The sequence below is a fragment of the Corvus moneduloides genome, chromosome 4, assembly GCF_009650955.1.
Source record: "Corvus moneduloides isolate bCorMon1 chromosome 4, bCorMon1.pri, whole genome shotgun sequence".
Taxonomy (NCBI): domain Eukaryota; kingdom Metazoa; phylum Chordata; class Aves; order Passeriformes; family Corvidae; genus Corvus; species Corvus moneduloides.
The window spans coordinates 46,370,441-46,386,612 of record NC_045479.1 but is presented as its reverse complement, the minus strand read 5'-3'; the positions used below and the strand labels follow the sequence as shown (position 1 = coordinate 46,386,612).

At 38.9% G+C, this 16,172-nt stretch overlaps 1 protein-coding gene across 1 annotated transcript in view; it reads left to right on the top strand.

Annotated features, from left to right (window-relative positions):
• Window positions 1-16,172, top strand: part of CNTN1 (contactin 1) — a 228,115-nt gene that overhangs the window by 65,841 nt on the left and 146,102 nt on the right. Inside the window, exon 2 of the mRNA XM_032105945.1 lies at window positions 1,376-1,422. The gene's annotated coding sequence lies outside the window, so the exon portion shown is untranslated. The remainder of the gene's footprint in view (window positions 1-1,375; window positions 1,423-16,172) is intronic.

The window sequence follows — 16,172 nt, the reverse complement described above, 5'->3', positions numbered from 1 at the left end:
CTTAGGCATGGCAAAATGAGTCTTTTTGTATCTGTGGCTCTGTAAGAGTAGTTAAAATTATTAAAATTATTTTTGTCCACATAATCTCAGCTGTAGTTTACAATGAGGTAGAAATAATAGAAATTTTATAGATGGGAAATACTCTGATATTCTGCCCATGTCAGCAGCAGCAGAAGGATTAAGCCCGGGTGTCTTAACATGTACACTAACTTATAAATAGGGAGAAGGGATGAGCCTGAAAGTACAGTCATCATCTTCTTCTCTCAGCACAGTGAAAAGTAGTACAGTAAGTCAGAGTACAAGAGAAACAGAGTAACAAGCACACCTTGACTAAGCTACCTACGGAGTGATAGAGCTTTGGAGCGTGACTGCTTGGATTTTTTATGTCACCCATAGAATTAGCAACTGGACTTTATATGTCTAGAAAAATTCCATATCTCACATACTTAAATCATTAACCTTTTGGCTATTAGCACAAATAAAAAATCCTATTTATAATATGGGTGAACTACAGTTCCGAAAGGAAATACAACAGAGGTAGGAGTGAGCTGGAAATCTGTTAATTTCTGTTCATTTTATGTAGCCAATTTCTGAAGTGAGTACTCTGTATTATATGATGGTTGGGGTTGCTGTAGATCTCGTAAGCGTTTAAAAATTGCAAGTAGTGCCACTGTAGTGTAGTTCCTACCTTTGATCCACTGATCAAGATGTATAGTGGCTGTCACTCCCAAACTGCTAAGAGAAGCAGTTGAGATTTGGAGGTAGTTTGACAGCATCTACAGCTATGAATCAGAAAAGAGTTGGGACAAAGAAGTTATGCCCAAAGTTGTGTACTGTTTGTGGGTTTTTTTCTGGAAGGGCTTGCCAAAATTTGATGGATGGAAACAAAGGTAAGGAGGGGTCAGAAGAGATACCACAGAGGGAGGAATTATGTGTTACAGAAATAAGGAGTTTGGTGATTGTATACCAGCCTGTGTTGGAGCAGGCATCTCAGTGTAATTTACTGCAGGAGAGAGCTCTAGGATCAAGTTTTTCTGATAAGGTACTAATAACTTGGAAAAGTACCTAAATCTGCACCCAAGCCAATTTGTAAAGGCAGTCTATAATAGCTTCTTGTGTAATCAGGAAAAATAAAACCATACAAATTTACTCCGTTTTTAAGGTTTAATTTTAGTAGAATTTTATGGCTATGTCCTATCTTTATACAAAAAAGTGGCTAACTGGAAACCCACATATCTATGAATGCTGGAAACATCTGGGAAACATCTGATTGTATGAGAACATTAGGAAAATATTCATAACAAATTCTAACAATTGGTAACTGAAAAACTGAGGATTGAGCAAACAACTGAACCCTGTTTTTATTCAATTCTAGATAATTGCCTCTGGATCTGCAGTGAAACAGAGTCTACCTTATTAGAGGTTGGTAACTTTTATTTTTTCAGCTTTTACATACAATTTTAAAGTAATCTTTCTGAGAGACTGAACCTTGGTGTCTTTGACATATTGACAAGCTGTTTTGTTGAATGTTTCTGTAGGACTGGATCCAAGGGATCTGTATAATATAAGCAAATGACAGTAATTCTTCATATTCATTGAAGTTTGGGGTTTTTTGTGAAATATCTCCTTGAATTTCTGTTTCACATACTGCTTCAGTTAATTGTAATTTAACAAACAAATTAATGTGGATGAGATTAAAGTTTTTAGTCATCCTTAGCTAAATTCTCTGACAAATAGCACAAAAATCTCCAGTTTTACTGTTTAATTTGTTCTTACAGAGTCAAATATTTATCTGGATCTTTTTTCCATTTCTAAATTACAATGACGTGAGTTTTTGTCTATATGACAGTATATAGATTATATACTGTGTCATTAATATAAACATATAATATGACATGACTGTTCAATGCTACTGAAATGGCATACATTTGTGGCATGATTTCAGTCTTTGGACCTTGATTTATCACATAATTTCTGGAGAGAGCTAATTCTTCCATTAAGCTGTTTTTATTTACATTCTATAAAACTGGTTTCTACATTAACAAAGATGTAAGTGCAGCTTATTAATAGTTATTTGTGATTCTGGTTGTCTGCTCAGAGTTCTGGAAGTTTGGCTATGCCTTTCCATTTGGATTATGAGTATGGCATCATACTGCACTGTATTAGTTCCAGTCCTTACACAGTTGTGCTTAGGCTCTTAGTATGATTTACATACAAGTGAAGCTTCTTACCAGCCAGATCTGTGGGAGCCAATAGTTGGCCTTGTGGTGTGTTTCTCAAACTTGCAGCAATGCACACTGCTGCAAGTAGATGTTCATAGGAGTTCTGCCCTCTGTGCTTACAAGGACATCTTTTTTCTGTGGGACAAATATTTATGAGACAGATATTTCATTCCTGAAACCTGTGCCATACCTGAGAAGAGATCCATGAAATTGTTCAGACTCCTTTTCTGTTTGAGAAAGAGTTTATCCACCTTTGTTGCATTGTTCTTCACACTCAGTTTTCCAAGTACATGTTATACTTTCCTTACCAATAAACCCATAACTGGCATGGTACATACTGTTGCTCTCTTATTAAAGAACTGCTTACTGTTCTGTATGAATGAACTCGTGATCCCAGGAGCAGCTGGATATACCTGATGCTTTTTGTCTTCATTCAAAATGGCCACAATCTCCTGCTGTTTCTAATTTATTTCTGTCATCAGTAAAGATGAATATTACTTTTATTCTTTGGCTGGGAACAAAAAAAGCAAAATAAAGGACAAAGGTCCTTACAGAGGTGTGGGAGGTGTAAGTGCAGGAGTGAGCACTTCCCTGCAGTGGCAGATAGTATTGCTTAATCTCCTGCTGGCAGAGGGCACCTGCCTGCAAGCTCATCAGGTAGTGCTGTGGGTCTGTGCAGCTGCGCTGAGCTGCAGGTCAGGAGTAATGTAATTCAGTACTTTTCCCCAGGGAAGGAGGCAGCTGGGAGTAAGCCACCAGTCTCCTGCACAGCTCTCTCCTGAGTTCCTGGGATGCAGAGAGGGAGCAGGTCACATGCTAAGCATATAGCTCTGATCACCATCTTTAGACAGTGCCTGTCATGTAAAATGACAGAGAGGCTGGGGGTAGGGTGGCACAGCTGGAACCCAACACTGCAGCCTCCCTGTTACTCTCTGACCTTGTCCTGGGGTGACCTTATGGGATTAGCCAGCGTTTGTAGGATCTGCCAGTCATTTGTGTTTTCTTCAGGTCTGAGAGAGATGCTGAGCCATGGTGAGCTGCCACAGAGGAGCACTCTCTGCTAGAACTCAGCACTGAGGCCAAGGCTGCAGGAAAGTGGCACAAGGTGCCTGTTGTGTGCCTCTCTCACTGTCTGACTCATAGACATGATTCTGTGATAAGACCGAGCACGATGACTCTCATGTATTTGAAGAGAAGATTGAGATGCAAGTATGTAATTTTTCAAGTATTCAGCAGGAGTAATGGAGGTGCGTTAATTATTGCATAAACTGTAGCATCTCATCTAGAAAGCTCTTTGAGGTATGCAATGAGCTAATTAAATATCCAGATATTCAAAAATAGTGCGTTTCATATATAGTTTCATATATAATTCATATATTTCTGTGAAGCAGTGCAGTCTTCCTCATTGCAATGCCTCTAAGAATGAAAGATTAGCTCTGTCTGGATATAACTGTTACTTCCAACTAAATACTTGCCAACAATCTTGCAGAATTCCTTTTGGATATTTTCAAATGACCACAGTCAGTTCCAATAATCATTTCCCTGGAAAGGCCTTCATAGGATAGATTCTGCTTATTATACATTAATTTCTATAACTATGCATCTGCCTTTTATACTGGAGGCATTTTCAAATTACTGAAGTATTTTAAGATGCTCTTGGTAAAGGGCTAAGCAAAGTATAAAGGCCAATCTGTTTTCCGCATAGTAGATTGTTGTTCAAGAGTTTGTGCCAGCCAGTACAGAGTGCAGTCATATCTTACTCCTCTCAAGAGAGATGAATTGCTCAACTGCTTCAGCTCCTGCTGCTCCACATTCTTATCCTTGTATGGGTGGAGTGGTCTGCTCCTCTTGTGTAGCAGACTGGCAGAAATTTAAATTACAGCATTTTGCTCTTGATAAAAGATCTTCACCTGTGAGCTGTTTTGGATATGCACCAGTTTTCCCAACAGTGCAGTTAATTGCGCTTTTGAGATTTTTGTGTTTAAAGAAAAACCAAAGTATTAAAAAATGCCCTAGGGTATATCACCATGTCCGCCCCCTTAGGGAGGAGGAGAGAAGATCAGCAGGCAGGAATTGTGCAGCAAGATTGATTTATTTAATTATTTTACAAACTCTTTTATAGACTTTTTCTTCATAGTCTAATTGGACAAGGATCAGCCACCCCTTGGGGGTGATTGGCTAAAATCCTAAAACATCCATTGTCAAAATGTTTTTGTACTATACTATAAACAAGACTGTTCAAGGCTGCAGGTGTTTCATTGTTTACCGAACTCCGCTGCCTCTTCTGTGAGAGAGAAAAGTCTCTCATGGGCTTAGAAAATAGCAAGAAAATCCTTGCTAGCAGCATTTTTGTATCCACACCAAAGGATTTTTTTTTTTTCAATAGCACTGTGCACAGTAGTATCTTATAAAACTGCTTTATATTTGCAGAAATGGAGTTATTGATTGATACAATGATACACTGCAACAGGCCAGGTAATTTATCTTGCCATTTTTCTGTTGAGAAAATTCTGTTTAGGGTTATAATTTACTCAGGTGTTTGACACAGTAGGGACTGCGAAAAGATGAAGTATGTCCAGCTAAGATTGCCTGAATCAACTGTATTTCTGTCTTCAACTACTTTTCTTGTGAAATAGGTAGGACTGTGTGCCTTCAACATTTAATTTTTTTAAAATTTGTGTTTGCAGCTACATGCGTGCTTCAGTGTAGCTACTGCTGCAGCTTCTTAACATGCCTGAGTACTTTTGCACCCGCTTGGGGTTAAAATGTGACTGGTGTGTTACTGACAGGAACCTCCCAAGTGCTACTGCCACTGGTGACAAAATCCTTTGACTTTGGTAGGGCAGTATTGAAGCACATATGTAGCTATTGCAATGCAGTGAGTACAATCATTATCAAACCAGCAGCAAATACTGGCCATCAGACATAGATATTTCTGAATTGGGGGTGTCCAGAGAAGTCTTTGGTAGAGTGGGTCACAAAAGCCAGTAGCCTTGGAGGAAACACAGTAACTGAAGTAACAGAGATGGTGTATACAAGTTCCTAAAATAATCCAGAAGCCCTTCATTTGCAAAAGAAAATTAAACTGTATTTTGCCCAGAAGAAGCACTGTTTGCGTAAACTGCATAATTTATTGTAGATTAGGAGCAGAATACTTGCAGGTGCTCAGAATGTTTTCCTTGTTCATGTGTCAACACTCTGCACTCCCTAGCCAGAGCCAGTGGGAGGAAGATTATCCAGATATTTGTTTAGCCAGCCGCTGGTATTGATGCTGGGGTCAAACACCACCCCCTTTTCTTGAGGAGGGATGGGTCTGTGTCAAGCACTTTGATCACGGGTGTGGTGAAATCTATTTGAATCAAGGCAAGACATTAATGCACTTTTATGTGTTGCCATTTTTCCCAAGTAAATAAAAAGTGGTTCGTATGGATGAAAATAGAGTGTGCCAAATGGCCTTGCAGGACTCTGACATCTTTGATATGTGACTTTTCACTCTGCATCAAGAACAGTGTGTATTTCTCATTACAAAGAGACTAACTCTGCAAAATAGTGCTTACTGGACCTTCCAATAATTATGCAAAGCAGTTGTTACTTGTAGATTTTAAGACCCAAAAGCAATTACTAGGTAGTTGCAGACCACAGAACCTTTCCTTGATACAGACATTAATTTGAAATGCATGGGTTTTTTTTAAAGATGTCTCAGTAAGATGCTCCATTTGTTGATACTTGCATTATTAAAAATGCTTATTCACTAAAAAGGGACTTGAGATCACAGATTAATGTTTACACTACAGACTTTTTGAATAATAGGCTGTATGAATCCCACCCAAAACCCATTGTGGATAGTATGAAATCTGTTATTGTCTGCTGGTATTTGCGGAGTATACAGTTTAATCTTAGCTTTCTTTTGATTAACCAGATAGGTTAAAATTCTTCAGGTCCTGTCTGAGGGAAGTTTGACAACTGTGGCTAAATAGAAACTTTTCTTTAGTCTTAAACATTTTTTTGAGGTGTTGATTCAAGGACTAAATGCAGAATACTAGTAATGACTTCACTAACATCATGTACTGTCCTAATTAAACCAAATACAAAAGCATAAATTACATATTCATTCTAAGAATATTTATGTATTGGTATATAATTCTCCTGTTTATCACTTCAAGGATGACTAAAACTGCGCACCAGAAGTGCACCTTCAGCTGGTTTCCTGGTCCTTGCTGAGTTTGCTTGAGAGTTTTTTGGGATATAGCTCTCCATTTTAAAGATAAGATTTCATGCTTAGTCTTCAAAATAATACCATTCTAAAATTGAAAAAGAATAGCAGAAGCACAGTACTTTGTAAGTGAAAGCTGGACAACAATCTGATCCAAAAATGAATTATAAATGACTCAATAGTGCATACCTGATTTTGCAGATGAGGTGTAACAAATTGCTGAGTTACATGTGCTCTGCTAATCCTGCATCATGGTAATTTAAGCAGCAGTGCTGCTAACAGTTCCTTATCTCTTTCTAATGTCATCTGCATACACCTACATGTCTATACACACATATATTAACGCATATACACGGACAAGATAGATTTTAATGGAATTGTTCTTTTCTGGATGATACCCATTTTAGTCACTCTGGTGTATGCAGTAGGATGGGATATTTGATTGCTCTCACAGAATAAGCTTCAGAGAATCTCAATAATCTCCTTTGAAGTATTTGGCTAATACAGAGTGTATCCTGGCTACTATTTTAACCTTTGGAAGTTTCTCCAAAACATACTAGCATCTCTCTTGAAATGAAGAGCATTGAAAATGCCAGAACAACATCAAGATTTGAGCAATTGCTTCTTCAAATTAGGTTATGACTCACAGTGATACTGCTGAAGTAGCATAGAAAAATCTCATATTAGTTGAAATAATGGTGTGAAGAGTTCAGCTTTTGGGTGTGCATCATGTGTGGACAGGAGAGACACCATCTGCTGTCTACTCTATGCTGTTCTGATGAGAAGAGCTGTGTGGGGAGCTGATGGGAAAGCAGTGAGTCTGTTTTGGCAGCAGCCAGGTCGGCTGTTCTCCCAGGAGATAAGCTATAGGATAGATAATGGATCAGAAAAGTGGCTTCCAGAGCTGGAGGTGAGACTGGTGTTAGCTGGATTGGCTGACGTTCTTGATAGACTTGAGTCTGCCATCACCAGAGTCTCTAACTACAGAGCACTTCTGGAGAGGCAGTCACATTTTTCATCTGAGTAGTGGCAAAGGAAAACTGCTTTGCCAAGAAAATATTGCTAGAGGTATTCTTCTCTGCAGAAGCAAGAGGGATGGTGGCCTGCAGGGACTTCTTGTTTTTACTAGAGATAACTTCATTTTGAAACTTGAATTTGTTTCTAGAGCTCTGTCAAAAATAGGTATTCAAAGTATGAAATTGTGCAAGGTCGTGTATGTATACTGCTGAGGGATACAAACTGATCTAGATGGCCCGAGTGTTTCCTATCTCTATTTTTCTGTTATGATTTTTTGTTTTATTCTTCTCCTTTCCATTTTACGCCATTTTTCTTAGCTCAGTTTTCTCTTTCTGTCACTGTTTCAATCCTTCTGGAGTACTAGCTTCCACTCAAATCCAATTATCTGACATTAGAAAAAAGAATTTTAGGCCCACCAGCCTAAACCAGCCATTAAACTCCCACCAGCCATTATTTTCTTCACTTAGGCTTGCCTAAAGAAGCCAAAGAAGACTGAAAGTATGGGCTCTTTAACCACATCTACCCGTTACAGATCTCACAGATTCCTAGCAGCCTGTTCATAACCATAGCAAAAAATTATCCAGTCCAGTAATCTTATAAGCAGGGAGTAATTTTCTTTTATAAAAAATCATAGGTATGGAGCAATGAGGGTGACCAACTCACCTGCTACCGTCTCTCTACCAGGTCTGCACAGGAAAAAGAGATAATGGCAGCAGGTGCCAGCACATTACTTTATAGCCATAGACTTGATTGCGTCTTGAAAATGTTCCTTCTTCTATTTCACAACAGAGTTTGAAGATGAAACTATTCTTCTAAATTAAAATTCTCTTCTATAGCCACAACATACAGTGAAGTTAATAAAGGATTTAATCTTAAATTAAACAGTAAAAGAAACCAGTAACAATGGTATATGTTTCATTTCATGGTGGTTAAGGAGAGTCAGCCTTATTTCTATTTCAGTTATATTTTGAAGTTCAAACTCTGGTGAAAGCTGTGGCTTGTGATTGAAATCTCCTTCTTGCTTAGGCTGTTGAGCCCTGCTCCCTTTTTTGGCTGCGTGCATGTCTTAGGTATGTTCCACTTGTGTATGTCTGTGTGTGTGTGTGTGTGCGCGTGCTTTTATGCGCCTGCAACATTACTTTACAAAATTCCCATTATTGGTTTTTGTAGTGAAATTCAGTTCAGCAATGCTGAACCAACTGGTCACATTCTTGTGTGGAGAAGTCCTGGAAGAGTGAAATGTACAGTATTGATATTTCAGGCCTACTGTTTAGGAAGTTCAAGTATTAGGTGCTTCAGTAGACCACGTGTGATTAGAGTACATTCCTGAGCTGCATTAACTTGCTGTCAGTTACTTGCCTCCTGATATCCAGTTCTTAGAGAAACTGTCTTGAAGATCATATTTAAGGTGTGGGATGCAACCTGTGTATTTCTGATCTCGTTTTATAGAAAATGGAAAACCACACTTTTCAAAGTGAGTGATGTTTGTGCAGGCTGGGAATATGTCTGTGTGAATTTGGCATTGGTTCTGCGAGCAGCATCTTTACCACAATCTCTGTTTTGACAGGAGGCTTTCATTTAGCTTTGTATAGTCATTTCAGAAGAGGCATTTGCATATAATAGCCAAACTGCATCTGGGAAATTGTGACAGGAGCAATCAGCCTGTGGATGTTCTTACAGGTAAAACAAGCAGGTGGTTGCCAGCAACACTGCACAGTCTCACAGAGCAGGGCTGGGAAGGAGAACCTGGAAATTCCTTGTGAGAAGTGCAGAAACCAAGAGGTTTCAAATCAGAGGGATTTTTCAGAAGCTTTCCCTGAATGGAAACCACCTGAAGCAAACAAGGAGAGTTGTTTGTCCAAAGTGCTCAAACCAAACCTGGGCTAATTGTTTTTCAGAGGTGTAACTAAGAAGAGAATGAACAGTCATGTAGGTTGTAGGAAGGAAATATTTAAGCAATGCTGGGTCTTAAAGAGCAGAATTTCAGAGACTTGAGATTCTGGTGTAAGCCGGTCCACCCCTGGGGAAGGCATGGAAAAGACAGCAGTAGGGTGGGCAAGACATGAATCCTGTTTGACCTTTGCTTTCAATACAGAGTAAAACTAAAGCTTTTTTATATTCATGATAAAATTTAAGCAAGAAATAGAAGCTGTGAAGACTCATGAGTGAGTGGCTAACAGAACAGCTCTTGGAGCTGGCTTGTGAACCACTCCAGCTCCTTGCTCTGCCTGGTTTAGACACAGGCCTGGGACTGTGTTCAGACATACCTGTGGTACCAGCTACTGTCAGTTCGTACTCCAGCTGCTCAGCCCTGGAGGTGTGCAAGGATCAGAGCATCTCATCACCCATTTAGATTGGTTTCTGTTTTGATGAGAACCTACAGCTGAAAAAAAAAATCATTAATACAATTCAAATACGTTTGGGGACTTATTTCACACATGAACACATCATAGATATAAATTATGGTGTGCAGGGTACATATAAAATTCAAGCTAAACATTGTAGGATAAACTTTTAATGTATATTTAACTGTATTATGACAGACTTATGTTACATAACTCAATAAATTTAATAAGCTACTGAAATTTTCATAGAGCCTGTGCTGCCAGCACTGCTAATGTGATGGAACTTTAATTTGGCATAACATTTCACTGTTTCGTAAGGAGACAAGGATTGCACAACCCCTTTCTGCCTGCCAGTCCTTTACATCAGGTTTGGAACTGCTGTACTGGCTCCCACTAATAGGAGGGAGGTTTTCCGCAAGCCTTGAAGATAATTAAGTTCGTACAAGTTTCACAATGTCCGTGGCTCAGTAAAGAGGAAAAACCCAAATCAGTGCCCTCCTGAGTGGAAAACTGTTATATATTTTCCTTGGCAGCAATCAACATGTACATACCTCCAGGCTAAGCAGAGCAGGTGGTGTCTCCTTCCCAGAAGAGATGTCAGGAAGTACATGTGCTGGGAGAGAAGCTGAAATTACTTTGTTTAAGGAGCATGAGAGAAGTAGGACTACAGTCTGTAGGAAATCTTGTTTCATTACATCCGTTGGCCGCAGAACAAATAATTATATATTTTTTTTCATTTCACCATTCATGTTTCAGTAACTTAACAAGTAACATAATTACTGAATTCACCAAATATGCAGTTTTAGAGATAAGATGCCTCAGAGATGAGAATGAGTGGGAAATTGAGTCTCTGTACATTTATGCTTAATGTAGATAAAGCTATTTTGCTTCATATTTTATCTTTAGAAGTATTAGCTGTGAACCATTTTTTGGTTTTGTTCTCTGACAGTAGTCTGAGATACAGCTCACCTATCTGATGTACAGCTTCAGAAATACTTTTGTCTGGTCTTTGAACAGATTAGCATTAGTCCTCATTGAAATACGGTAAGAATGTCACTCCAGAAGACCATTAAAAAAACCCAGATTTTTTTATGGAGTCACAGTGAATTTAAGTACTTCACCATTGGTGTTATTTTGAGAGCTAGTAATTTATGTTCTTATTTTTCTAGTATCAATATATTTACTTTTACTGTACTGTGACAAAAGGATTTGAGTCCTTTGAATAATTTTGAAAAACAAAGCATAACATTAGTTCAGAAGTTCTGCTTTTATAAAAGCTGGAATGGCCTTTGGTGTCAAGCCAGAACAAAGAAAAGGAAATCAAATAATGCATCTTATCCAGGCTGAGTGAGGAAAAAAGCCATTATGAGTGCTGTAAAGTTTGTTAAATTTGACATCTGACCGGCAGTCAGAGATGTAGGTTCCCAGTATGGAGAGATGCGACTGCCACTGGCCTGCCTTTATCCTCCTTGAGTCACCAGTGTGCCAGACAGCTAATCAGAGAGCCTGTGGTAAGATAAGGGACACAGAAAAACTGGTATTGCACATAGAGGATGTCAGTTTTAATTAAAAGAGGAATGTTTTGAATGAACTGTGAAGAAATAGTGCAAAGAAGAGGACCTAGGATCAAAACCCAGGCCAAATGATCTGTCAGCGTAAAGGCATAAAAGCATCTGGAGGAACAGGTTAGACAATACCTTCAAAAATACAAATAGGTAGACATTTTAGAGAAGTGTTTTGATGTACAGGTGAATTATTTTGCAAACTAGTTGTTTAGGACATTTTATTTTGCACATGAAATACTTCCAACTAAGGTAGAATTGGAGAACTACAATTAGATTAACAGAAGTTGACCAATAAAGTTGCACCAAAGTTTTCAAATAATATTAATGAAGAAGTGACATAGTAATCATTATTTCAAAAGTATTTTAAAATTAATAAAAGGAAACATATTTTGCAAAATTATTTATTGGCGTTATCACCACATCTTATTATATAGAAAGAGGTTAACAAAATTCCAAAGAACAGCCAAAGATTATTGATAGCCCTGATAGAGGATAAGAGGAATACATTTCTTTCTGTTTCAGGGCAGAAAGTTAGAAAAGGTTAAGGACAAAGGTGTTCATTAGGAAATCCAAACACTTTTCTCTTTGGGCTCCTAGTTGCCGCTCTTAGGATGTTGGATTAGATTAAGCTAAGCTTTGGATAGCTGCAGTAGTTATGCCATCTGTGGTATACTCCAAAATCCTCATCTTGGGATACACGCACACTCCAACAGTCCTCACCTGTCATACTTTTAATTTAGAGCATCTCCTTAAATACAATGTGGCTTCTTTCTAGCCTTCATTTGTTAGGAAAGTGATGCACCTCGAGAGGAGAGGGGAAGAAGAAAAGGCAGTAAAGAGGAGTTATCATTCAGGTATCATCTCAAATCAGGACATAGCTGGAGCGTGGCATATAATGTAAACATAGTCATAAAACAGGGAATACAGTTTGTTTTGTATGAGCCAGCCTATACCACTGCCATGGCATGTTCAAGATGTTAGATATGTTTGTGCCACCAGTGCAGATGTGGGAAGGACTGTTATGTGAACTTGCAGCGCAACACCCACATCAGATACTGGGCTCTCCCAGCAGGCTGGGGACAGGTCACCTGCTGCTGCTTCCAGAGCTAGCTGAGTACATGGCATATAGATAAACTTCACAACCTAGACTGTCACCCTGCTTTTCTTTGTAAAGCATTTGTGTCAAGTTTGGGAGCTGTATAGAAGAACATATAATTAGTGAAATGTTTTTCAGTGGTGGTGTGGGGATTTTTGCTTTTATTCCATTTGGTTTCTGAAACCACTAGGATTAACCTTCAGCCTGAATGAGTCAGGCAATCCACTTATGTTCCACTAGCAATGCACTATCTTTTCAGCATTTCAAATATAATTTGTTTTAGTACAGTTAATGATATTTGTAATCGTATTTTCTGGTACTGAGCTATATTTAATAGAGTTGAAACATCACGCAACATGTAAACCTTAAAATGGCCTTTACATCTTCTCCTAGTTTTCTGCCTCCTCAATATGATGTCCTATTATTCTAGTTGTTTTTTATGCTTTGGGTAGGCAGAGGGAGGTGGTATGTTTTGAAATTAAAGGTTCTAAGTATGTAATGTTGAAACCCATTGACATTACTTTAGGAACATCAATAATCTAAGCACAAAGGTAGGTGTGAGGGCTAATTGAAGATGTGTATTATACAAATGGGAAGTGGATGGAGAGCTGGGAAATGAGTGTCTCCAAATGCTGTGAACACTGGAGTAGAACCTGGTGGTCACTAGCTACTCAGGGAGAGGAGAAGAGATGTAGGAACCTGCACTTAAAATTTGGTAGGTTACATTATAAAAATTTCTGGAACTTGAACAGAGCATTCAAAATGTGATTTTATGTGAAACTTCTCATTGTGTTTCATTCCTAATTATGCTGAATTCATTTAGAAGGAGAAGCCTCTGTTTACCATAGGGCAAGAGCCAAGATGCATAGAGAGAGATTTTATTATCAGATAATGGTCATGAATTCACTGGACTCTATGCATTAAATTAAATGTTTAAATATATAACCAGAGAATATAATTGGTCTGAAACAAGAGCAAAAGAAGAGCATGATCAGATGTTGTAGAATAAAAAGGCAGCAAGTGGCTCATGTTCTCAGAAATCGCTGACAATTTATTTGTGTTCTTCAGATTTCATTCTGCTGCAGCTAAATGCAGATTAAATTTTATTACAGAAATTCAAAGACACTCTTCCTTGACCACTACTGCTTTCCTGCTTGGTGGAAAAAAAAAAAAGAAGGTCTGTGCTTCCAAAAAGCCTTGTCTAAATTTAAGGCTGAACACTATGACTGGTGATGTTTTGTAAATTTCTAGTGTACTGAAGAAAGTCTTTAGTCAAAAGAGAACATATATCCATAGGGGACTCTGAAGAGGTGCACTGCTTCTTTCAAGCAGGTGGGTAGGTAGCTTTTCAGAGTCTTAACATGCTGTGACAAGTTCACAGCCTTAGAGGCAGGCACTCTGCATTGGGTAAGACAAAAGGGCTTGGATCCCTTCATACAATCACAAAATGGTTTGAGGGGGGACTTTAAGATCATTTAGTTCCAACTCGGCTGCCTTTGTCAGGGACACCTTCCCCTAGAGCAAGTTACTCAGAGCCCCATACAATCTGACATTGAGCACAGCTTCTCTGGGCAACCTGTGCCAGTGTCTCACCACCCTCACAGTAAAGAATTTCTCCCTAATATCCAATCTAAACCTACCCTCCTTCAGCTTAAGGCCATTCTCCCTTCTTTTGTCACTACATGCCCTTGTGAAAAGTCCCTTTCCTGCTTTCTTGTAAGTACCTTTAGAAGGGACTATAAGGTCTTCCCAGAGTCTTCTCTTTTCCAGGCTGAACAGCCCCAACTCCCTCAGCCTGTCTTCATAGGGGAGGTGTTCCAGTTTTGTGATCAACTTAGTGGCCCTCCTCTGGACTCATTCCAATAGGTCCATGTCCTTTTTGTGTTGGGGACCCCAGAGCTGGACATGGTACTCCAGGTGGAGTCTTAGCAGAGTAGCGGGGCAGAATCACCTCACTTGGCCTGCTTGTCATGCCTTTTTTTTATGCAGCCCAGGATACGATTGGTTTTCTGGACTGCAGGTGCACATTTCTGGGTTATATTGAGCTTTTTGTCCACAAACATTCCTAAGTCTTTCTCTCCTGGGCTAGTCTCGATCTGTTCTCCAGAAAGACTGCAGAGGCTTGGCAGTTTGTCCATAATTACTGTGATCAGCTCCTACCCAGTCCAAAGACAAATTTCACCAAGATGTTAAATGAAATGTGTTCTGGGTTTCTTCCTTTTCTTCCATAAATTGCAACTGAACACCCAGTTACCTACCCCAAGTCTTTGTTTCTGAAGGAGCTTGTGCAACTGCTTATTGGAGAATGTGAGTAAATTCAAAAAACCCCCACATTTCAAAACCGGATATGGAAGACCTGGTGCGGGGTTTGGCTTCAGGTCAGACACTTAAATCTTGGCCTTAAGGACCATATATGGATCTTGTGATCATCTGGCTCTTTGCTGTATGTTTGTTTTGAGTCCTTGGCTCCATAATGGATCTTTTTCTTCTAAATTAGTCCCATAAAAGTTCTTAATTTTACTTGGTAGTCTCCTAGAAGAAAGCAGCTCCTTGGAGAATGTATGATAATGGTGTAATATTGATGCAAAGTTCTGGCAGGATTTTATGGACTACTTTTATAATGTTTCTACTTGATTTTCCCATTATAGGCTTAACAAAGCCAAGATTATCTTAAGCATGTCAGTCCTCTGCAAATCCAGTTGGTTATTTTCATTATGAAAATTAGCATTTTAAAGTGTTTTGCTAGACTGGGGCCCAGATGATTGTTACCTCTTTCAAATGAAAGCTTCCTTGATTATCATAATAAGGGAATTATAGCAATAGTTATTAATGAATAGTGTAACTGTCTACATTCCCCTGTGAATCTAACTGCGTATAGGAATTAGAGCATTGGTTCCACTATTTCATAAATGTGCCTTAGCAATCTTAATGCAATTTATTTACTTTCTTGCTTACTGATAATTATTACTATTTCTGGTAAAGATAAATCCTCTGTGACTTGGAGGTGGATTGTTTTGATCATATGGGAGTAGATGATGAATCTTCAAAATTTTCCCTGTTGAGGGAAGCAAGAAATTCTGAGAAGTCTGAGTTGACCTTTAAAAGGTAAAAATTTTCCTTTTCAAATCTAGGAAGAAAAGCAGCAGACACCTAGAAGTTAGGAACCTTCTAATGTATCTTGGGTCTAGTTCTTTGCATCAGTGAAAAGGAGAATTTGAGAATAAAAGTGACTTTACATAGTCACAAAACCAAGACTAGCTCATTTTGACAAGCCATTTTACTTTTCTGCGAGAATTTCTACAGCTCATTGAGGTGAATATTGAAGAGAATAACACACTTGATCTTCCTGGTGGTTTATGCATCATTGATTCTTGACTCTCCATTGTGATAAACATGCGGGGAAGAGTCTTTTGAATGCTGAAGCAGTTCAGGGAAGGTCTCATTTTGCTTGCATGGAACAAAACTTAGTAGTCTTTTTAAACTTTTATTTTAATAAACCTAGGAGAATTGCAAGGGAGCTGCTGGATGTCAGCAGCCAGGAGAACTCATCTCTTTTCCTCATCCAGTTGGATGATGTGGAGCTGAAGCTTCTTCTCCTAGCAGCAGGTTCTGATGAAGTCCACGGCTTGGATGCCTGCCTTGGAGGCCCCAGTTCTGATCACAAGTCCTACACCTCAGCTTCCCACACCAGCAGTGCTCCCAGTCTGGGGATGA